Source organism: Manis pentadactyla, chromosome X (genome assembly GCF_030020395.1).
Source record: "Manis pentadactyla isolate mManPen7 chromosome X, mManPen7.hap1, whole genome shotgun sequence".
NCBI lineage: Eukaryota > Metazoa > Chordata > Mammalia > Pholidota > Manidae > Manis > Manis pentadactyla.
In genome coordinates, this window is record NC_080038.1 from 86515348 (window position 1) to 86539723 (window position 24376).

Consider the following 24376-nt stretch of genomic DNA (forward strand, 5'->3'; position numbering starts at 1 on the left):
GACCTGAATGTAAGTCATGAAACCATAAAACTCTTAGAAAAAAACAAAGGCAAAAATCTTTAAGACGTAAACATGAGTGACCTCTTCTTGAACATATCTCCCTGGGCAAGGGAATGAAAAGCAAAAATGAACAAGTGGGACTATGTCAAGCTGAAAAGCTTCTGTACAGCAAAGGGCACCTTCAATAGAACAAAAAGGTTTCCTACAGTATGGGAGAATATATTCATAAATGACAGATCTGATAAAGGGTTGACATCCAAAATATATAAAGAGCTCACACATGTCAACAAAGAAAAAGCAAATAATCCAATTAAAAAATGGGCAGAGGAGCTGAATAGACAGTTCTCTAAAGAAGAAATTATGGCCAACAGACACATGAAAAGATGCTCCACATCGCTTGTCATCAGAGAAATGCAAATTAAAACTACAATGAGATATCACCTCACACCAGTAAGGATGGCTACCATCCAAAAGACAAACAACAACAAATGTTGGCGAGGTTGTGTAGAAAGGGGAACCCTCCTCCACTGCTGGTGGGAATTTAAATTAGTTCAACCATTGTGGAAAGCAGTATGGAGGTTCCTCAAAATGATCAAAATAGAAATACCATTTGACCCAGGAATCCCACTTCTAGGAATTTACCCTAAGAATGCAGCACTCAAGTTGAAGAAGACAGATGCACCCCTATGTTTATCGCTGCACTATTTACAATAGCCAAGATATGGAAGCAACCTAAATGTCCATCAGTAGAGAATGGATAAAGAAGATGTGGTATATATACAGAATGGTATATTACTCAGCCATAAGAAAAAAAAACAGATCCTACCATTTGCAACAACATGGATGGAGCTAGAGGGTATTATGCTCAGTGAAATAAGCCAGGCGGAGGAAGACGTGTACCAAATGATTTCACTCATATGTGGAGTATAAGAACAAAGGAAAACTGAAGGAACAAAACAGCAGCAGAATCACAGAACCCAAGAATGGACTAACAGTTACCAAAGGGAGAGGGACTGGTGAGGATGGGTGGGAAGGGAGGGATAAGAGTAGGAAGAAAGAAAGGGGGCATTACAATTAGCATGTATAGTGTTGGGGGGGCACAGGGAGGGCTGTGCAACACGGAGAAGACAAGTAGTGATTTTACAGCATCTTACTACACTGATAGACAGTGACTGTGAAGGGTTATGTGGGGGGGACTTGGTGAAGGGGGGAGCCTAGTAAACATAATGTCCTTCATGTAATTGTAGATTAATGATACCAAAATAAATAAATAAATAAATAAATAAATAAATAAATAAATAAATAAAGATTAATAAATATCAAAAAAAAACAGTTGAGGCAGTGGATTACCAGCTGTAGAAGCAAATCAATATGGTCTCAGGCTGCTGTTTCTTTTTCCACTGAGCACTTAGTTCCTAAAGTGAGGATATCACTTAAAGTTGGTTGACAGTGTCCTCACTCCCAGCTCTAGAATCATGCTCCAGAGATTTTTCTTGGTTGTGATAAGCAGGCTGTAAACCAGATAGTTCTTATCTCTTCTCTAAAGAACTAACCTCATTTGCAACAGAGCTTAAAGAAGTTTAAACCTAAAAGTATTCTTAAGAACAGTACAGGTTGTGGTGAAAGACAACTGTGAAGAGACTCATGGATCTAATGACAATAAAGCCCTGACTGTAGGCCTGTAGGACAGAAAGGGGAATAAGATGGCTGGGAGGAGCACTTCTGGGGTGAGAACAAATACCAGATATTGACCTCAGAAAATAATATATCCAAGGAGCCAACGTTTGATTAGATTAGTTTGTAGAAAAATTTATGCCTCAGGGCCTTACTGCAAAAAGTAAAGCAATCAACCAGCAATTGACGCAGTGTAACAGCTGCCTATGGTTAGAGAAAGCTTAGAAGAGACCCCTATTAGTATCACAATCATCAGATGTTGACTGTGGTGTACCAAAAGCTGTACCTTCCTAAAAGCAACATCAGAGACTTAGTATGTATAAAATAAGTCAGGTGTTGAGGGACAGACTTCACTAAAATAATCGAAAGATAATCCATCTAGTCACTAAACAAATGAACAAGCAAATAACAATAATAAGTTCATGGGTAGAGGGGGATACCAGTGCTATAGCTGCTATATAAAATGTCCAGTTTCCAAATATATATATGTATATATTTATAGCAAAGAACCAAGAATGTATAATCTGTATCCCACAGATGCAAACAATTGGAACTGCCTCTGACTAACCAGATACCAGATTTAACAAAAAAAAAATTATATTTCAAAGTAGCCACTATAAATAGGGTCACAGAACTATAGGAAATCTTGGTTAAAGAAATAAGAAAGGTATGACAATATTCTATGAAATAGAGAGTATCAATAAAGAAAAGTAATTACTAAAAAGAACCAAATGGGAATTCTCAAGTAGAAAAGCACAATAAATACTCTGTGACAAGGAAATCAGTTAAGGAGAAACAGGGTAAGAAAAAGAACCATGGGATACATAGACAGATGTAAATGCACCTATATCAATAATAACATTAAATGTGAATAGATTAAAAATTCAATCAGAAGGGAGAGATTGTAAGATAGATAAAAAATTATAACTATACAGGACACACACTTTATATATAATGATAAAAATAGACTGAAAGTAAAAGGATAGAAGATATCATGCAAATATCAAACACAAGAAAGCTGGAGTGGCTATACTAGTATCAGACAAAACAGACTTTAAAACACAAAATGTTACTAGAGAAAAAGAAGGATATTTCATGATAAAAGAGTCATTATATTGAGGTGATGTAACAACTATAAGCATATGAACCTAAATAAAGAGCTCCAAAATACATAAACAAAAAATGACAAAAATGGAGAAAGAAATTGACAACTTAAGATTTGGAGACATTTATACCCTATTTTCAATATTGGGTAGAACAACTATACAGCAGATCAACAAGGAAATAGAAGATTCGAACAACTCTATAAATCAACTAGACCTAACAGACATCTGTAGATTACCAAACAACAACAGAACTGAAATTATTCTTCTGAGACCTCTGTATTTTTGCTCTTAGACTTATGGTTTGATCCACTCTAAGTTAAATTTTTTATGGTATAAGATAAGGGTCCAACTTTGTTCTTTTATACATGGCTATTAAGTTATATCATTACCATTAATTGAAAAACTATTTTTTCCCTATTGAATGGTCTTCACACACATTAAAATCAGTTGATCATAGATGCATGGGCTTATTTCTGGATGCTCAATTTTATTCCATTATCTATAAGTCTATCCTTGTGCCAGTACCACAGTCTTGATTACCACTGCTTTGGTAATAAATTTTGAAGTGGGAAGAGTGAGTCCTCCTACTCTGTTTTTCTTTCTTTCTTTCTTTTTTTAGGGTCAGTTTGGCCATTCTATTGCAATTTTACATGAATTCTAGAGTCAGCTTGTCATTTTCTACAAATAAGTCAGTTGGAGTTCCAGTGCTTTGAATCTGCAGATCAGTCTGGGTATGTTCAGTTTTCTGAACTATAAATATAGGATATTTATTCATTTATTTAGATCTTCAACTTCTTTCAACAATATTTTATAGTTTTCAGAATATAAGTTTCGCTTCTTTTGTTAGATTTATTCCTAAATATTTTATTCCTTTTGATTCTATTTTGAATGAAATTTTTTCTTAATTTTCCAATTGTTCATTACAAGTATATAGAAATAAGATTTATTTTGTATAGTTATCTTGTATCTTTCAACCATGCCAAACTCATTTATTAGTTAATAATTATTTGTTACTCATTTTTAATGAATTTTTGTGGATTCTTTAGGATTTTCCTGTTATCTGTTAATAGAGATAGTTCTTCTTTTTCAATCTGGATTCCTTTTATTTCTATTTTTACTCAAATTTCCTTGGCTAAAACCTCCATTACAATATTGAATAGAAGGTAGTTGCTTTGAGCAATTATTCCATTTTTCTTAGGCAAGCAGCTGGAATCACTGGCAAGAAAAAGCATTTATAAAAAACAACGAGAATCCTTAAAGAAACAAAAAGAAATTTTGGAACAATGTCAAACATTATGGTTTTATAAATTTATTATGTCTACATATGGATTTTTATGACAAATATTCAAATATTGCAGAATTCCTATTACTCCAATGATTCATGGGCAAAGAGTGAACAGATTGAAAAGGATAATTATTTACATATATGGAAAATCTAAGAAGAATGTTTTGGCTCTACTTTGTAAAATTGCGCAGTCAGAATATTGAATAATTAAGAACTAATAATGAAGACTTGTAGCTAATTTGAAAATAACTGAATGAAAAATAAATTTAATGTGACTAAATCAATACGTGTTAGTTATTAAATACAATCCCACAATATCTTGGGAATGTTGTTACTCTAAACAAAGTTATTTGGGCTAAATATCTTAAAATGTTCTCCAATCTGTCCTTTTCCCTTACCCCTTTTCAACAAAAAGTCACAATTGTTTTATGCTATTGAGAAAACTATAAAGAATATCCAGTCATCAAACCTTTTTGATTATTTTTTCAAAATATCTCTCATTTTTTCTTTCATTGTTTAGTTTATTCATTATTCATTATATAGTTATCCCATTAGTATTATTTTAGATCAGGCCCATCACTATATTTTCTTAGCAGCTTCCCAACTATTCTTTCTGCATCTGAACTTCTTTCTACCCTACTTCCTATAATTCATCTAATAAAAACACTAGCTTAAAATTTTATTGTGCCACGTGCACTGAAGTTTTTCCATTGTTTCTGGTTGCCTTTTGGAAAACATGCAAGCTCCTATTCATACATTATAGAGCCTCCATAATTTGTCTCTACTATATCCTTCCCCTTCACTTCATTGTTCCCTTTGTCAAAATCATACCTACCCTTCAAGAGTATTTATCTTGTATATTTCTTAGATAAATCCATGTGAATAGGCCAGACCAATTTGTCAGTGGGGTGGTACAAAGATGTTACAGTTTGACAGAACTGAACTGAACAAAAGACAAAAGGGTAATATAGAAGAACATGGGTTTTGGAGTCAAGGTAACTTGTACACTTTCACTTACTAGCTGTTTGGCTTTGGGATAAATTAATCTCTCAGCATCTCAGTTTTACCACCTGTAAAATTGTGATGATAGTACCTATTTTTGCATGAAAGTTGTAAGGATTAAATGAAATAATATGGGTAAATGTGTCTGCCTAGTAGAGTCCTTGACATATAATAGCCATCTAGTAGATGTCAGTGTCTGTTAATATTATTATTTGCATTAGTATTAATAAGATAAGTTTTAATTAACAGGACTTCAGCTAAATAATGATACAGGAATTTTTAGAGCCCAAATACTAACACCAGGGATCTTGACAATAGAGGAGACAGAGAAAGACTAAAGGTATTAACAGGAAAGACAGAAACAAAGCAAAATAGATGAGTATGAATGTTAGGTGTGAATTCAGTACTTCTGAGATGTCTACTACAAGCTCAATCTGGTATTCTTTGAGGCTCACGCTGAGAATCTAAAGACTAGGCTGCACATTATGATTTTTCTTTTCTTATTTCAAGGAATTCTTCCTTTCTAGATGATTGCAATAAAAACCAAAATGTATTAGACCAGGTATTGACAGCCTTGTGAATTAATGGTTTACAGCGTTATTTGACTTATGCTTTACCAAGTCAACTGTATTGAAACTCCTTCAGTGCATGAGCACTTTCCTCCAGGTACTTTCATGATTTATGCCTTCATTTGATTGTGGCCTTTGCTCTATAAATACCTTATTTACTAAAGCTTATTCCTTGCCTTGCTTTATTTTCTTGAAAATATTCATAACTAAACTGATCATGATCATGTTTTTTCTGCTTTACAATGGTTTATGTCCCAATAGTTCACATTTCTTACTCTTCATGCTTGATGACACATTTGGGAATATTACATGTATTTTATTTCAACATATTAAATTTGTTGTGACATAGACTATACAGAGAGAAAACAAACTTTTCTTTTTTTTTTTTGAAGAACATTATGTTTACTAGGCTCCTCCTACCCCAAGTCCCCCGCACAAACCGATTACAGTCACTGTCCATCAGCATAGTAAGATGTTGTAGAATCACTACTTGTCTTCTCTGCGTTGCAAAGTCCTCCCCTTTCCCCCACCCCCCACATTATACATGCTAATCATAATACCCCCTTTCTTCTTCCCCGCCCTTATCCATCACTACCCTCCCATTCTCCCCAGTCTCTTTCCCTTTGATAACTGTAAGTCTATTCTTGGGTTCTGTGATTCTGCTGCTGTTTTGTTCCTTCAGCTTTAATTTTGTTCTTGTACTCCACAGATGAGTAAAATCATTTGGTATTTGTTTTACTCCACTTGGCTTATTTCACTGAGCATAATACCCTCTAGCTCCATCCATGTTGTTGCAAATGGTAGGATTTGCTTTCTTCTTATGGCTGAATAATATTCCATTGTGTATATGTACCACATCTTCTTTATCCATTCATCTACTGATGGACACTTAGGTTGCTTCAATTTCTTGGCTATTGTAAATAGTGCTGCGATAAACATAGGGGTGCATCTGTCTTTTTCAAACTGGAGTGCTGCATCCTTAGGGTAAATTCCTAGAAGTGGAATTCCTGGGTCAAATGGTAAGTCTATTTTGAGCATTTTGAGGAACCTCCATATTGCTTTCCACAATGTTGAACTAATCTACATTCAGCAGTGTAGGAGGGTTCCCGTTTCTCTGCAACATCGCCAACATTTGTTGTTGTTTGTCTTTTGGATGGTGGCCATCCTTACTGGTGTGAGGTGATATCTCATCGTGGTTTTAATTTGCATTTCTCTGATAACTAGCAATGTGGAGCATCTTTTCATGTGTCTGTTGGCCATCTGAATTTCTTCTTTGGAGAACTGTCTGTTCAGCTCCTCTGCCCATTTTTTAATTGGATTATTTGCTTTTTGTTTGTTGAGGAGCGTGAGCTCTTTATATATTTTGGATGTCAAGCCTTTATTGGATCTGTCATTTATGAAAATATTCTCCCATACTGTAGGGTTCCTTTTTGTTCTATTGATGATGTCCTTTGCTGTACAGAAGCTTTTCAGCTTGATATAGTCCCACTTGTTCATTTTTGCTTTTGTTTTCCTTGCCCAGAGAGATATATTCATGAAGAAGTCGCTCATGTTTGTGTCCAAGAGATTTTTGCCTATGTTTTTTTCTAAGAGTTTTATGGTTTCATGACTTACATTCAGGTCTTTGATCCATTTTGAATTTACTTTTGTGTATGGGGTTAGACAGTGATCCAGTTTCATTCTCTTACATGTAGCTGTCCAGTTCTGCCAGCACCATCTGTTGAAGAGACTGTCATTTCCCCATTGTATGTCCATGGCTCCTTTATCAAATATTAATTGACCATATATGTTTGGGTTAATGTCTGGAGTCTCTAATCCATTCCACTGCTCTGTGGCTCTGTTCTTGTGCCAGTACCAAATTGTCTCGATCACTATGGCTTTGTAGTAGAGCTTGAAGTTGGGGAGTGAGATCCCTGCCACTTTATTCTTCTTTCTCAGGATTGCTTTGGCTATTTGGGGTCTTTGGTGTTTCCATATGAGTTTTTGAACTATTTGTTCCAGTTCGTTGAAGAATGTTGTTGGTAATTTGATAGGGATTGCATCAAACCTGTATATTGCTTTGGGAAGGATGGCCATTTTGACTATATTAATTCTTCCTAGCCAAGAGCATGGGATGAGTTTCCATTTGTTAGTGTCCTCTTTAACTTCTCTTAAGAGATTCTTATAGTTTTCAGGGTACAGATCTTTCACTTGTTTGATTAGGTTTATTCCTAGGTATTTTATTCTTTTTGATGAAATTGTTTTTCTGAATCCTCTTTCTATTGGCTCATTGATAGTGTATAGGAAAACCACAGATTTCTGTGTTAATTTTGTATCCTGCAACTTTGCTGTTTTCTGATATTAGTTCTAGTAGTTTTGGAGTGGAGTCTTTAGGGTTTTTTATGTACAATATCATGTCATCTGCAAATAATGACAGTTTGACTTCTTCCTTATCAATCTGGATTCCTTGTATTTCTTTGTTTCATCTAATTGCTGTGGCTAGGACCTCCAGTACTATGTTAAATAACAGTGGGGAGAGTGGGCATCCCTGTCTTGTTCCGGATCTCAGAGGAAAAGCTTTCAGCTTCTCGCTGTTAACTATGACGTTGGCTGTGGATTTATCATATATGGCCTTTATTATGTTGAGGTACTCGCACTCTATGCTAATTTTGTGGAGAGTTTTTATCATGAATGGATATTGAATTTTTTCGAATGCTTTTTCAGAATCTATGGAGATGATCATGTGGTTTTTGTCTTCCTTTTTCTTGATGTGGTGGATGATTTTGATGGATTTTTTAATGTTGTACCATCCTTGCATCCCTGGGATGAATCCCACTTGGTCGTGGTGTATGATCTTTTTGAAATATTTTTGAATTCAGTTTGCTAATATTTTATTGAGTATTTTTGCATCTATGTTCAACAGGGATATTGGTCTGTAATTTTCTTTTTTGGTGGAGTCTTTGCCTGATTTTGGTATAAGGGTGATGATGTTGGCTTCATAGAATGAGTTTGGGAGTATTCCCTCCTCTTCTATTCTTTGGAAAACTTTAAGGAGAATGGGCATTATATCTTCTCTGTATGTCTGATAAAATTCCAAGGTAAATCCATCTGGTCCAGGGGTTTTTTTCATGGGTAGTTTTATGATTACTGCTTGAATTTCTTTGCTGGTAATTGGTTTGTTTAGATTTTGTTTTTCTTCCTTTGTCAGTCTTGGAAGGTTGTATTTTTCTAGGAAGTTGTCCATTTCTCCTAGGTTTTCCAGCTTGTTAACATATAGGTTTTCATAGTAGTCTCTAATAGTTCTTTGTATTTCCGTTGGGTCCGTCGTGATGTTTCCTTTCTCATTTCTGATTCTGTTGTGTGTTGATACTCTTTTTCTCTTAATAAGTCTGGCTAGAGGCTTATCTATTTTGTTTATTTTCTTGAAGAACCAGCTCTTGGTTTCATTGATTTTTTTCTATTGTTTTAGTCTTCTTAATTTTATTTTTCTCTGATCTTTATTATGTCCCTCCTTCTGCTGACTTTAGGCCTCATTTGTTCTTCTTTATTCAATTTTGAAAACTGTGACGTTAGACTATTCATTTGGGTTTGTTCTTCCTTCTTTAAATATGTGTGGATTGCTATATACTTTCCTCTTAAGACTGCTTTTGCTGCGTCCCACAGAAGTTGGGGTTTTGTATTGTTGTTGTCATTTATTTCCATATATTGCTGGATCTCCATTTTAATTTGGTCGTTGATCCATTGACTATTTATAAGTGTGTTGTTAAGCCTCCATGTCTTTGTGAGCCTTTTTGCTTTCTTGGTAAAATTTATTTCTAGTTTCATACCTTTGTGGTCTGAAAAGTTGGTTGGTAGGATTTCAATCTTTTTGAAATTACTGAGGCTCTTTTTGTGGCCTAGTATGTGGTCTATTCTGGAGAATGTTCAATGTGCACTTGAGAAGAATGTGTATCCTGTTGCTTTTGGGTGTAGAGTTCTATAGATGTGTATTAGGTCCATCTGTTCTAGTGTGTTGTTCAGTGCCTCTGTGTCCTTACTTACTTTCTGTCTGGTGGATCTGTCCTTTGGAGTGAATGGTGTGTTGAAGTCTCCTAAAATGAATGCATTGCAGTCTGTTTCCTCCTTTAGTTCTGTTAGTATAGTATTTGTTTGACACATATTGGTGCTCCTGTGTTGGGTGCATATATATTTATAATGGTTATATCCTCTTGTTGGACTGAGCCCTTTATCATTATGTAATGTCCTTCTTTATCTCTTGTTACTTTCTTTGTTTTGAAGTCTATTTTGTCTGATACTAGTACTGCAACTCCTGCTTTTTTCTCCCTATTGTTTGCACGAAATATCTTTTTCCATCCCTTGACTTTTAATCTGTGAATGTCTTTGGGTTTGAGGTGAGTCTCTTGTAAGCAGCCTGTAGATGGGTCTTGCTTTTTTATACATTCTATTACTCTGTGTCTTTTGATTGGTGCATTCAATCCATTTACATTTAGGTTGATTATCGATAGGTATGTACTTATTGCCATTTCAGGGTTTAGATTCATGGTTACCAAAGGTTCCAGATTACTTTCCTTACTATCTAAGAGTCTAACTTAACTCACTTAGTATGCTGTTACAAACACAATCTAAAGCTTCTTTTCTATTTCTCCTCCTTTTTCTTCTTCCTTCATTCTTTATATATTAGGTATCAGATTCTATACTTTTTCTCTATTCCTTGATTGGCTTTGGGGATAGTCAATTTAATTTTGCATTTGCCTCGCAATCAGCTGCTCCACCCACCCTACCATAATTTTACTACCTGTGGTGACAGCTATCCAACCCTAGGAACACTTCCATCTATAGCAGTCCCTCCAAAATAGACTGCAGAGACGGTTTGTGGGAGGTAAACCATCTCAGCTTTTGCTTATCTGGAAATTGTTTAATCCCTCCTTCAAATTTAAATGACAATCTCGCCAGATAAAGTAATCTTGGTTCCAGGCTCTTCTGCTTCATGGCATTAAATACATCATGCCACTCCCTTCTGGCCTGTAAGGTTTCTGCTGAGAAGTCTGTTGTTAGTCTGATGGGCTTTCCTTTGTATGTGATCTTATTTCCACCTCTGGCTGCTTTTAACAGTCTGTCCTTATCCTTGAGCTTTCCCATTTTAATTACTATGTTTCTTGCTGTTGTCTTCCTTGGGTCCCTTGTGTAGGGGGATCTGTGGATCTCCATGGCCTGAGAGACTATCTCCTTCCCCAGATGGGGGAAGTTTTCAGCAACTACCTCCTCAAAGACACTTTCTATCCCTTTCACTCTCTCTTCTTCTTCTGGTATCCCTATAATGGGAATATTGTTCCGCTTTGATTGGTCACACAGTTCTCTCAATATTCTTTCATTTTAAGAGATCGTTTTTTCTCTCTGTGCCTCAGCTTCTTTGTATTCCTCTTCTCTAGTTTCTATTTCATTTATTGTCTCCTCCACCATATCCAACCTGCTTTTAATACCCTCCATTGTGTTCTTTAACAATTGGATCTCTGACCTGAATTCATTCCTGAGTTCTTGGATGTCTTTCCGTACCTCCATTAGGATGTTGATTAATTTTATTTTGAACTCCCTTTCAGGAAGAGTCACAAGGTCCATATCATTTAAATCTTTCTCGGGAGTTGTATTAACAATTTTACTCTGGACAAGTTTCCTTTGGTGTTTCATGTTTGTATGTGGCACCCTCTAGTGTCCAGAAGCTCTATTCTGGAGCTGCTGAGCCCCTGAAGCAATGTCAGGAGTTGCAGGGGAGCGGTACTGGGGGTAGGAAAGAGCTGTTCCCCGCCTCCTGGCTTCTGTGCCTGTCTCCACTGCCTAATCCAGAGGGCAGGGCACACAGGTATAAGTTTTTGTCCCAGAGCAGCCAGATATGGATCCCTGCTTTCCACAAGCAGCCAGAATCCCAGTCTACCCAGGAACTCTGCCTGTATTAACTTTCCAACCCGGTAGTCATGCGAGTTTCATGAAAGCACCATGAAATGTAGGTTTGTGCTCCCAGCGCAGATCTCCGGAGCTAGGTATTCAGCAGTCCCAAGCCTTCCACTCCCTCCCCGCTCTGTTTCCCTTCCCCCCACCAGTGAGCTGGGGTGGGGGTGGGGCTCAGGTCCCCCAGAGCCACAGCTCTGGTATGTTACCCCGTTCGCTGAGGTCTGCTCTTTACTCCAGGTGTGTTCAGTCTTATGCATCCTCTTTCCTGTTGCTCTCTCAGGATTAGTTGCGCCAATTAAATTTTCTAATTGTATGCAGTTTTAGGAGGAAGCCTCTGTCTCTCCTCTCATGCCACCATCTTTAATCCAAGCCACTAAAAACAAACTTTTATATGAGTCTTTCGATCCCTAGTTTTCTCTCACATTTACTATTTAAGCTAGGTATTTATAGATATTATTTCCCATTCTCCTCCTCTCAAATACCCCCATCCCCTGGCCTATATTAGAGAATATTAGAAGTTGGTTTTCAACATTATGTTTAAATCATATTTCTTTTCATATATACATACTTCCCTTAATTTATTTTTCAGTAATAAATAAAATTTTAAAATCGAATGTTTGCTATCTGAGTGCATTTGAAATTTATTTTATTCTTAAAAGCCTTTACTAAAGCACTATTGTTCTTGGTACTTCTATTTTATAAAGATACTTACTGATATATGCAAAATAAAATTTTTGAAATACATGTTGTTTTACCCTAGCCTTCACTGAGATGCTCAGGATGGTGTCTTCGAGTAGCTTGTAGCAATCATTTCAGGCAGCAGTTTTAAATCATGTAGCAAAAGTATCTGGATGCTAGTTTTTACCCCTTTGGAATAAATGTTTTCCTCCCTACCTGTGTTGGCCATGGTTTTGGAGATCACACACCATTATTTAAATTCAGCTGATGTAAAAAGATTGGCTATAGCTGACAAGCATACAGGAATATGATCCTCAGGCTTCCCATAATACTAATTTTCTATTATTACCAGTCCATTTCCAACCATCACTCTGTAAACTTGCTGATGTCACCTTTCTCTCCCTTCAGTTAGCTACCATGACAGATCAAGATAGGGAATGGCATTCATAGGAGATAATATGGATAAAACCTGGATTGTAATTACCAACTTTGTGTTTTTAATAAAGAATTTTTAAGACCTAGAATACATATAAGTCTCAGTCAACTGTAAACTCCATGTGTGTGCTTGTCTTGTTTACTACTGTATCCCCATCCCCTGGAATAGTTCCTGGCATACAGTAGATTTTATGTACTCATTGGAAAAATTAAAGAATCCATACTAGCTAACCCTCTATTTTTTTCATTCATTGTCAAACCCTGAAGAGATAACCAAGAACTAAGATTCTTTAATGAAAAACAAGATTTGGAAACAGTTCAGAGATGAGTCAAATATCTGAGGAAAGAAATAGAAAAATAGAGAAATCACAGCATGTTTAGAAATTTGCAATCATTCAGCCTGGATATAAAAAAAGACAGAGATAATATTGATTATCATCACCAAATGAAAAATGATCATCAGAAGAAATATGATATAATCTTCTTAATTTCAATGCAATTAGAAAAATAGTTTAAGACTCCAACTATCCAACTGTAGCATGAAATCTAAACTGGCCAGCATTTCTTCTCAAATATATACATCTCTAACTTTTTTGAAAACAGATTAATTTTTTTCAGTCATTTGGATTTCAAGTGCAGTCCTGAGGTTGGGCAGAGACTAAATGTTTTCTCAAGTCATTCTTGTGTATAGGGGTACACACACATGCACACTCATGTATGAGTGTGTGTTGATAAATTAGCGCATTGTAAAAAGCCTATTGAAATATTTTCCATATTGTTTGGTCAGCCCCTAAACTTGGCTATACTATTTTGCAAAGTGACTTTCACCCAAGACCTCTTAAGTTCTCACCAGAATAAGCTTTTGTGCCTGATTTAAGGTAATACCATTTGACATATGTAGACAGTTTGATAATTCTGAGATCATCCAGAGTATGCCAGTGAAGTTGATTAAAGTAGTAAAAAATAGGTTCCCTGATTATGCATCAAATCAGTTCAAGCCAAAAGAGCCAACAGTCTTATGACAGCTATTTTACTTAACAATTTCCTGAATTACTTGTTTAATAATTGCCTAAAATTTTTTATTTAAATCAGTGGACTATTTTCATTTTTTTAGCTGAGAAATATAACATTTGAAGTAGTCCCACTGGTAGTAAAACTTGCTTCACCTAATAACACAGCATTAATAATCCTATCAATGGTTCTTCTGGTTTTCTAAACAGATTTAACTATATGGTGCCTTAGTTACTTTAAATATGTAAATTATGGTCCTTTGATACAAATGTAATTGCATCTCTTTTGAGGTTTTGTGTATGAGATGGATTATCTGAGCAGGAAACTGTCCTGAGAAGAGAGGAGCATGATTCCTAGGTTTCTCATTTGAATTATCACTGGTATTCTTGTGTTTTATCTTCTATTTCATGGAAATGCACAGAAAGGACAAAGCCATTGTCAAATTTAGAAAAAAAATAGATTTTTGCTAGATATAGCTCATGCATATATATTTTTGTTTACTTATTTCTTTAAGTATGGTCAAGTAAAAATCAAAAACAAAAAAAATGCCTAAGAATTTCATAAAATCAAAGAAGATACTTAAGAATAAGTGTCTGAATGACCTTATCATTTCTACACTGCTGATACTTTTAAAATAAGGATTGGTCTAGGACTGACCCACAAAAATGCTTCCAAGTGAACTCTTGCAACTCTTTAACAATGGGAAATTTCTAAAGCTAACAGGTACTATTTTAGAGCTAGTCAATATCTTAGTTAGAAAAGCTATAGATGTTCAAGGACTTTTCTCTTTAAGATGAAAAAATTACATAATGTCACATATGTTAATTATGCTTAATTTAATTTCACAATTATAGAACTCTCATTGATGACTTTTTAAAAATGCATTTGCTAATTCATCTTTTCATCCTGCACTATACTGATCACTGTTCATAAATCTCAGCTTACAGGATTATAATTATAATGAGAGCTATAGCAAAAAGAATGTCACACACTGAGTATTATAACATAACTTCCTGAGCAAGCAGGATGAAATGGGATGACAAGAAGATAAATTAGGAGACGGAGAAGCAAAGAACTAGCACTTTTTACAATGAAAGGATAATAAAAGCCATTTGATTGAGAGTCTAATGATAGGATTAAAGTTAAATATTCTGGCCTTGGGCATAGTTCTCCTAACATGAACATTAACAATCTTCAAATGTTCATTTACAAGTTTCTAAGTCCAGCCCACTGACAGCAATCATAAAACTGGTCCATTTACTGTCAAGTGGAGTCTGTTCTTGGCTCCAGTGGCAGTGGAGCTTCCATTTGTAGCATTCTCTGATGGTTATACGCAAGAAAGTAGCTTGTAGTACTGGGTAGGTTCTTATAATTTATTACATGTTATTCACATAAGTAATTTGGATCAAAGTCATAATTGCCTGGAGATAAGTTATTTGAGGAGAGACATTCTTTGATAGCACCAAAATTCCATGCAGAAGCCCACATATATTATATGCTACCAATTGCAAAAATATTTTAATGATACTAACATGACTCTAAGAGTAGCAACTAGCAAATAAACAAGCACAGAAATCCCAGCTCTTTCTGATTTCTCTCCATTTCTATGCCTATTAATGTTATTAAAACAATGAAATATTTTCATTTGTTAGCTCAGAAATATGAAAATTGAAGTAGTCCCATTGGTAATGAAACAGGCCTCATCTCATGTTCCTAGCCTAAAATAAGCTAGATATTCATATCATTTCTTTTCACATAATTATTATCTGAGACATGTGATATGTTAATTCTAGGACATAACACGTGCTACATTAGGAAATTTGTATTTATAGACTTGAATAATTTTTCTTATGTTAATTTTTGTCTCACAATATTAACAAAGTGAACACTTCCCAACTTCCTATGTTAGAAAAAGAAATACCAAATCAATAAATAAATTCACCATCAGACCTGAGATTCTTCTTTGCACAAATCCCAGAAATAATGCATTTATGTACAGAATTTATTTCAGCAACTTTCACTTTGACAAACGTTATTACTCAGGAGGAAGAAATAGTGTTAGCTCTGTGAAGAGAATTGCTATGCTATATTTGCATACTTCTTAACAGTGGTAAGGAAGAAATGCCTATGATATATATTTTTGACAGTTTGACAGTTTCACTGACATTCGACATTTAAAAGGCAAGTAACTGAAACTATTACCCTGCCAAATAGAGTTCATGAGCTACTGTTAAGTATTTTGGTTAGAGAGATGACATTTTCATAAACTTCACTATCACTCTGTTTAAAATGGTAAGACGAATAATGTACCTGCTATTCTTCATGGTAAATGTGTTATAATACTCCCTTAAAATGTTTATAGTGTACATATTAGTTTCCTACTTGTGCCATATATGTCTTGATCAAGCATATAATGACCCCACTAACATTTAGCATGATAATACGTAAGTGCTTTATTTACACTGTGATGTTACCTTAGCAACCTTCTTGTGAAATGCATAGAAAATATTTCTGTATAACTTAAAAAAACATTTATTTACATGTATGAATTCAATATATGCAAGCATATGAAATGCATAAGCAATCTTTCCATTCATATTTTGCTTAGTATGTCAGTATGTTAAAATTATGCACCATTAAAATGACATGATTTGATTATATTTAACCATATTATTTAATTTACACATAGTATATTTTTGGAAAGATGGATTTTAGATATTTAAAGCAGAAGCCCAAGGAATAAGCCAGGAGTAAGTTTGGAGGAAAAGGCCTCCATATCATCCAAAATATTTCATCTTAGGCTTAGTAACAAATGTAAAATTCATTCTTGGAATATGATTCTTAAATATCTTGATTCAATCTCAATTTTTTTTGTATTTTCAAAGATTTTCCCTTTAGACTAGATCTATAGCAATAAAATGAGTAAAAGAAAATGCTGTAAGAAAAAAAGAGACATATTATTATTTAGTTAACATTTTCATTAATGGCATGGGTTCTAGATCATCTATTATAACCAAGGAGACTTTTGATCTTCTATTCCTTCCTTTACCAAGGTCTCGAACAGAACTTCCAATGAAATCATATTTTGGAAAACAATTTTTATTGTAATTTTCCTGTCATAATTATTGTTGAAACTGTTTAGTTTCCTTTATTACTATAAATGCCATTTATAATCAATAAAGTATATAAAATAACTTTATTTTGGTAAGTTTTGTGGCCATTTATATTAATTTACTATAAACTCAGTGTTTGAGCTTTCAGGGAAAAACATATTTATTTTTCAGATTATATTGAGAAGTATACATTTTCTGAACTACACACACATTCATTTTAAAGAAGTTTTCCCATAGGCATATAAGATATGATTAAAAACAATATCCTGTAATTCAAACTGTCTCCAGCTGATTAGCGGATTGTTTCATGAAAAAGAAACATTTATTTATTCTACCTTTTCAAAAATGTTCTTATGTGGCAAACAGCAATTTGGTAGACCAAAATACAGGATAGGAAAAGAATGAAGCACAAAAAGGAGAAAGGAAGAGAGGGAAAGAGAAAAGAAGAATAAAGAGGAAAGCAAAGGAGAAAGCCAAAATGTGTTGGCTTAGGAACACTATTAGAAAAATTATTTTCTTAATCAGATTTAAAGATGTCAGCTTAAAGCAATTTGTAACATTTTATATAAATATTTTAACTGTACATTGGCAATACATAGTATATTTAACACTGTTTTGGTGACAATAATGAAGATATTTTATTTTATAAACCACTATATTGTACAACCACAAAAAATTAATAATGTAATAATTTAACTCAGAAGCAAAAGCAAAAATCAACAAGTGGGAGACCATCAAAAAAAACTGCACAGCAAAAGAAACAATCAACAAGGAGTACTATCAGCATCATCATGGCATAAAATGTTCCTCCTTTTCAAACAATGAATAGATACACATTCACAAGAAAGAGCACCTTTGTGGGTGTTCTGAAATATAGCATCATATGCCAAGGGACTCAGGAGGAGTCTCTGGCACCTGTGCATCCAATGAAAGACAGACAGACATTGGTATAAGTTCCAGAACCCATGGGAGCCAAACCTGCCCAGACCCACTCTTGACATGGTTTGGAACCTGCAGAGCATTGACCTGAGCAGAAACTTGTGACTGAGAAAAATTATAGAAGCCCAGATTTCCTGAAGGAAGATTATAGCATGGTACTGAAACAAAATAATGAATAAATAAAATAAGAATTTGGCAGCAGCAGATGTGATGGTGAGAAAAACATCCCTGGTACTGAACTCTCCTTGCCAAGGAAACACTACATGGGGCTGACTTATTGAGTGGCAGTGATCTCTTCCATGGGGAAAAAGAGAGAGGTGAGTGCCTGGCTACCGCAATAAGGTGAGATGTAGCTGGAGAAAACTGTTTCTGTCCATCAGCACCGAGGGTACTTAGGCAGGCTTTCCACAATTCAGGGAGGAAAACTGAGAAAGAGGCAGATTAGAATTTCAAAGGGAATTAAGGTGATTGTGTGCAGGAGGAAGTCCACCTATACTGTACAATACTGTGGTTATACAATATATCCTCTTGATGTAACACACTTGAGGACTATCCCTACCTGCTCCACAGGCACCACCAATGCCCCAAGTGCTAAACCCATACTTCTTTCCACTGTACTGCCAGTTAAATGTGCACATTTCTATTTACGGTGGCAAGAGCACTCTGGCAAACAAAGAGCATGCTCAGGAAAAAAGGCCAAGGTCTCTGGGCAAAGACGCAACCACAAATTTGAAGTATAGTGCCACCTTCTGGAAAACAGAAAAAAGGTTTCCAGTAGACAGTCTGCTTAATTTTAAGAATGAAAGAAGACAAAAGCTTAACAATTCTACCATAAAAAAGAGCAAGGAGAGTGGAACACATGTGTCATACAAAGACAGAGAAAACTCAAATTATAATAACACCATTGAACAGAAAGCTCTGTCTGTAGGTAACTACCAAATATTTGAGGTGTCTGCCACTTGAAATGTGAAAGTAACACAAAATGAGGAACATGAAAAATCAAGGAAATATGCCATCATAAAAAGAATATAATAATTCTCCAATAACTGAACTCAAAGGCACTGAATTTTGTGATCTGGCTAATAAAGAAATAAAATAAAACTGATTTGAAGAAACTCAAGTAGCTACAAGAACACTCAGAAAGACAATTGAATAAAATAGTGAAAACAATATATCATCAAAATGATATATACACTTTTTATTTTGCTAATATTAATGTACAATTACATGAGCAATACTATGGTTACTAGACTCCCCCTATTATCAAGTTCCCACCACATACCCAATTACAGTCACTGTCCATCAGTGTAGTAAGATGCTATAGAATCACTACTTGTCTTCTCTGTGTTATACTGCCTTCCCTATATCCCCTCCTGCTACATTATATATGCTACTCATAATACCCCCCTTTCCCCCTTATCCCTCCCTACCCACCCAACTTCCCCAGTTCCTTTCCTTTTGGTAACTGTTAGTCCATTCTTGGGTTCGGTGAGCCTGCTGCAGTTTTGTTCCTTCAGTTTTTTCTTTTTTCTTATACTCCACACATGAGTGAAATCATTTGATACTTGTGTTTCTCCACCTGGCTTATTTCACTGAGCATAATACCCTCTAGCTCCATCCATGTTGTTGCAAATGGCAGGATTTGTTGTCTTATTATGACTGAATAATATTCCATTGTGCATATGTACCACAACTTCTTTTCCATTCATCTACTGATGGACACTTAGGTTGCTTCCATTTCTTAGTTATTGTAAACAATACTGCGATAAACATAGGGATGCATATGTCTTTTTCAAACCGGGCTGCTGCATTCTTAGGGTAAATTCCTACGAGTGGAATTCCTGGGTCAAATGGTATTTCTATTTTGAGTTTTTTGAGGAACCCCCATACTGCTTTCTACAATGGTTGAACTAATTTACACTCCCACCAGCAGTGTAGTAGGGTTCCCCTTTCTCCAGATTCTACCAACATTTGTTGTTGTTTGTCATTTGGATGGCAGCCATCCTAACCGGTGTCAGGTGATATCAAATTGTAGTATTAATTTGCATTTCTCTGATGATTAGTGATGTGGAGCATCTTTTCATGTGCCTGTTGGCCATCTGAATTTCTTCTTTGGAGAACTGTCTGTTCAGCTCCTCTGCCCATTTTTTAATTGGCTTATTTGCTTTTTGTTTGTTGAGGTGTGTGAGCTCTTTATATAATTTGGATGTCAACCCCTTATTGGATATGTCATTTATGAATATATTCTCCCATACTGTAGGATGTCTTTTTGTTCTACAGATGGTGTCCTTTGCCGTACAGAAACTTTTTAGTGTGATATAGTCCTACTTGTTCATTTTTAATTTTGTTTCCCTTGCCCGGGGAGATATGTTCATGAAGAAGTTGCTCATGTTTGTGTCCAAGAGATTTTTGCCTATGTTTTTTCTAAGAGTTTTATGGTTTCATGATTTACATTCAGGTCTTTGATCCATTTCGAGTTTACTTTTGTGTATGGAGTTGGACAATAATCCAGTTTCATTCTCTTGCGTGTAGCTGTCCAGTTTTGCCAACACCAGCTGTTGAAGAGGATGTCATTTCCCCATTGTATATCCATGGCTCCTTTATAATATATTATTTAATCATATATGCTTGGGTTTATATCTGGGCTCTCTATTTGTTCAACTGGTCTATGGGTCTGATCTTGTGCCAGTACCAAATTGTCTTGATTATTGTGGCTTTGTAGTAGAGTTTGAAGTCAGGGAGCATAAATCCCCCTGCTTTATTCTTCCTTCTCAGGATTGCTTTGGCTATTTGGGGTCTTTTGTCATTCCATATGAATTTTAGAATGATTTTCTCTAGTTCATTGAAGAATGCTGTTGGTATTTTGATAGGGATTGCATTGAATCTGTAGATTGCTTTAGGCAGGATAGCCACTTTGACAATATTAATTCTTCTTAGCTGAGCATGGGATGAATTTCCATTTATAAGTGTTCTTTTTAATTTCTCTTAAGTGTGTCTTATAGTGCTCAGGGTATAGGTGTATCACTTCCTTAGTTAGGTTTGTTCCTAGGTATTTTATTATTTTTGATGCAATTGTGAATGGAATTGTTTTCCTGATTTCTCTTTCTACTAGTTCATCATTAGTGTAAAGGAATGCAACAAATTTCTGTGTATTAATTTTGTATGCAACTTTGCTGAATTCAGATATTAGATCTAGTAATTTTGGAGTGGATTCTTTAGGATTTTTTATATACAATATCATGTCATCTGCAAACAGAGACAATTTGACTTCTTCCTTGCCAATCTGGATGCCTTTTATTTCTTTGTGTTGTCTGATTGCCATGGCTAGGACTGCCAGGACTATGTCGAATAAAAGTATGGAGAGTGGGCATCCTTGTCTTCTTCCCGGTCTTAGGTGGAAAGCTTTCAGCTCCTCGCTGTTAAGAATAATGTTGGCTGTGGGTTTGTCATATATGGCCTTTATTATGTTCAGGTACTTGCCCTCTATACCCATTTTGTTGAGAGTTTTTATCCCGAATGGATTTTGAATTTTGTCAAATGCTTTTTCAGCATCTACAGAGATGATCACGTAGTTTTTGTCCTTCTTTTTGCTGATGTGGTGGATGATGTTGATGGATTTTCGAATGTTGTGCCATCCTTGCATCCCTGGGGTGAATCCCACTTGATCATGATGGACGATTTTTCTGATGTATTTTTGAATTTGTTTGCTAACATTTTGTTGAGTATTTTTGAATCTGAGTTCATCAGGGACTTTGGTCTGCAATTTTCTTTTTTTGTCCTGTCTTTGCCTGGTTTTGGTATTAGAGTGATTCTGGCATCATAGGATGAGTTTGAGAGTATTCCCTCCTCTTCTACTTTTTGGAAAACTTTAAGGAGGATGGGTATTAAGTCTTCTCTAAATGTCCGATAAAATTCAGTGGTGAAGCCATCTGGTCGGGGGTTTGGTTCTTGCTTAGTTTTTTGATTACTAATTCAATTTCATTGCTGATAGTTGGTCTGTTCAGATTTTCTGTTTCTTCCTGGGTCAGCCTTGGAAGGTTGTATTTTTCTAGAAAGTTCTCCATTTCTTCTAGGTTATGCAGTTTGTTATCATACAATTTTTCATAGTATTCTCTCAAAATTCTTTCTATTTCTGTGGTGTCCATACTGATTTTTCCTTTCTCATTTCTGATTCTGTTTATGTGTGTAGACTCTCTTTTTTTCCTGATAAGTCTGGCTCGGGGTTTATCTATTTTGTTTATTTTCTTGAAGAACCAGCTCCTGCTTTCATTGATTCTTTCTCTTGTTTTATCCTTCTCAATTTTATTTATTTCTGCTTTAATCTTTATTATGTCCCACTTTCTACTGATGTTGGGCCTCCTTTGTTCTTCCTTCTGTAGTTTCATTATTTGTGAGTTTAGACTGTTCATTTGGGATTGTTCTTCTTTCCTGAGGTATGCCTGTATTGAAATATATTTCCCTCTTAGCACAGCCTTCTTTGCACAACACAGATTTTGTGGTGTTGAATTATTGTTGTCATTTGTCTCCATATATTGCTTGATCTCTGTTTTTATTTCGTCATTTATGCATTGATTATTTAGGAGCATGTTATTAAGCCTCCATGTGTTTGTGGGCTTTATCGTTTTCTTTGTGTAATTTATTTCTAGTTTCATACCTTTGTGATCTGAGAAACTGGTTGGTACAATTTCAATCTTTTTGAATTTACTGAGGTTCTTTTTGTGGCCTAGTATATGATCAATTCTTTAAAATGTTCCATGTGCACTTGAGAACAATGTGTATCCTGCTGCTTTTGGATGGAGTGCTCTGTAGATGTCCATTAGGTACATCTGTTGTAATACGTTCTTCAGTGCCTCTGTCTCTTTACTTATTTTCTGTCTGGTTGATCTGTCTTTTGGAGTGAATGGTGTGTTGAAGTTTCCTAAAATGAGTGCATTGAATTCTATTTCCCCCTTTAATCCTGTTAGTATTTCTTTACCATATGTAGGTAATCCTGTGTTGGGTGCATAGATATTTATAATAGTTAAATCCTGTTGTTGGACTGAGCCTTTTATCATTATGTAATGTCCTTCTTTGTCTCTTGTGACTTTCTTTGTTTTGAAGTCTATTTTGTCTGATACAAGTACTGTAACTCCTGCTTTTATTCACTATTAGTTGCATGGAATATATTTTTCCATCCCTTTACTTTCAGTCTGTGTATGTCTTTGGGCTTGAAGAGTCTCTTGTAGGCAACATATAGATGGGTCTTGGTTTTTTATCCATTCAGTAACTCTATGTCTTTTGGTTGGTGCATTCAGACCATTTACATTCAGGGTGATTATCAAAGGTATGTAGTCATTGCCATTGCAGGCCTTAGATTCGTGATTACCAAAGGTTCAAGGGTAATTCCCTTACTACCTAACAGTCTAATTTAACTCACTTCGTATGTTATTACAAACACAACCTAAAGGTTCTTTTTCTTTTTCCTCCTTTTTCTTCCTCCTCCATTCTTTGTATGTTATGAATCATATTCTGTACTCTTTGTCTATCCCTTGAGTTACATCTACTTAGCCTTAGGAATCCTTCCATCTGTAGTAGTCCCTCCAAAATTCACTGTAGAGGTGGTTTGTGGGCAGTAAATTCTCTGAGCTTTTGCTTATCTGAAAATTGTTTAATCCCTCCTTCAAATTCAAATGATAACTTTGCCAGGTAGAGGCCCTTCTGCTTCTTGCATTAAATATATCTTGCCACTCCCTTCTGGCCTGTAAGGTTTCTGTTGAGAAATCTGATGATAGCCTGATGGGTCTTCATTTGTATGCGATCTTTTTTCTCTCTCTAGCTGCTTTTTTAGTCTGTCTTTTATCCTTGATCTTTGTCATTTTAATTATTATATGTCTTGTTGTTGTTTGCCTTGGGTCCCTTGTGTTGCGAGATCTGTGCACCTCCATAGCTTGAGAGGCTATCTCCTTCCCCAGATTGGGAAGTTTCCAGCAATTCCCTCCTTAATGACATTTTTTATCCCTTCTTCTCTCTTCTTCTTCTTCTGGTATCCCTATAATGTGAATATTGTTCCGTTTGGATTGGTCACACATTTCTCTCAGTATTCTTTCACTCTTAGAGATTCATTTTTCTCTCTGTGCCTCAGCTTCTTTGTATTCCTCTTCTGTAATTTCTATTCGATTTACAGTCTCGTCTCCTACATCTAATATGCTTTTAAATCCCTCCATTGTATGTTTCATTTCAGATATGGAATTTCTTAATGATTGAATCTCCTACTTAAATTCATTCCTGAGTTCTTGAATATTTTTCCGTACCTCCATAAGCATGTTTATGATTTTTATTTTGAACTCTCAGGCAGATTGGTGAGTTCAGTTTCATTTGGACCTTTTTCTGGGGCTTGTGAGATTTTGGTATGAACCATGTTCTTTTGACGTTTCATATTTCTATGTGGTGCCCACCAGTCCCCAGAAGCTCCAGTCTCTGGAGCTGCTGAGCCCTTAGAGTGAGGTTGGGGGTCATATGGGAGCAGAGCTGGTGCCTGGGGGGAGGAAAGATCTGGTTCCTGATTCCCGTCTTTGTTGCCTGTCTCCAGTGTCAGAGCCAATGTGGCGAGCACACAGATGTAAGCCTCTGTGCTTTGCATATCTAGCTGTTGTAGGCAGT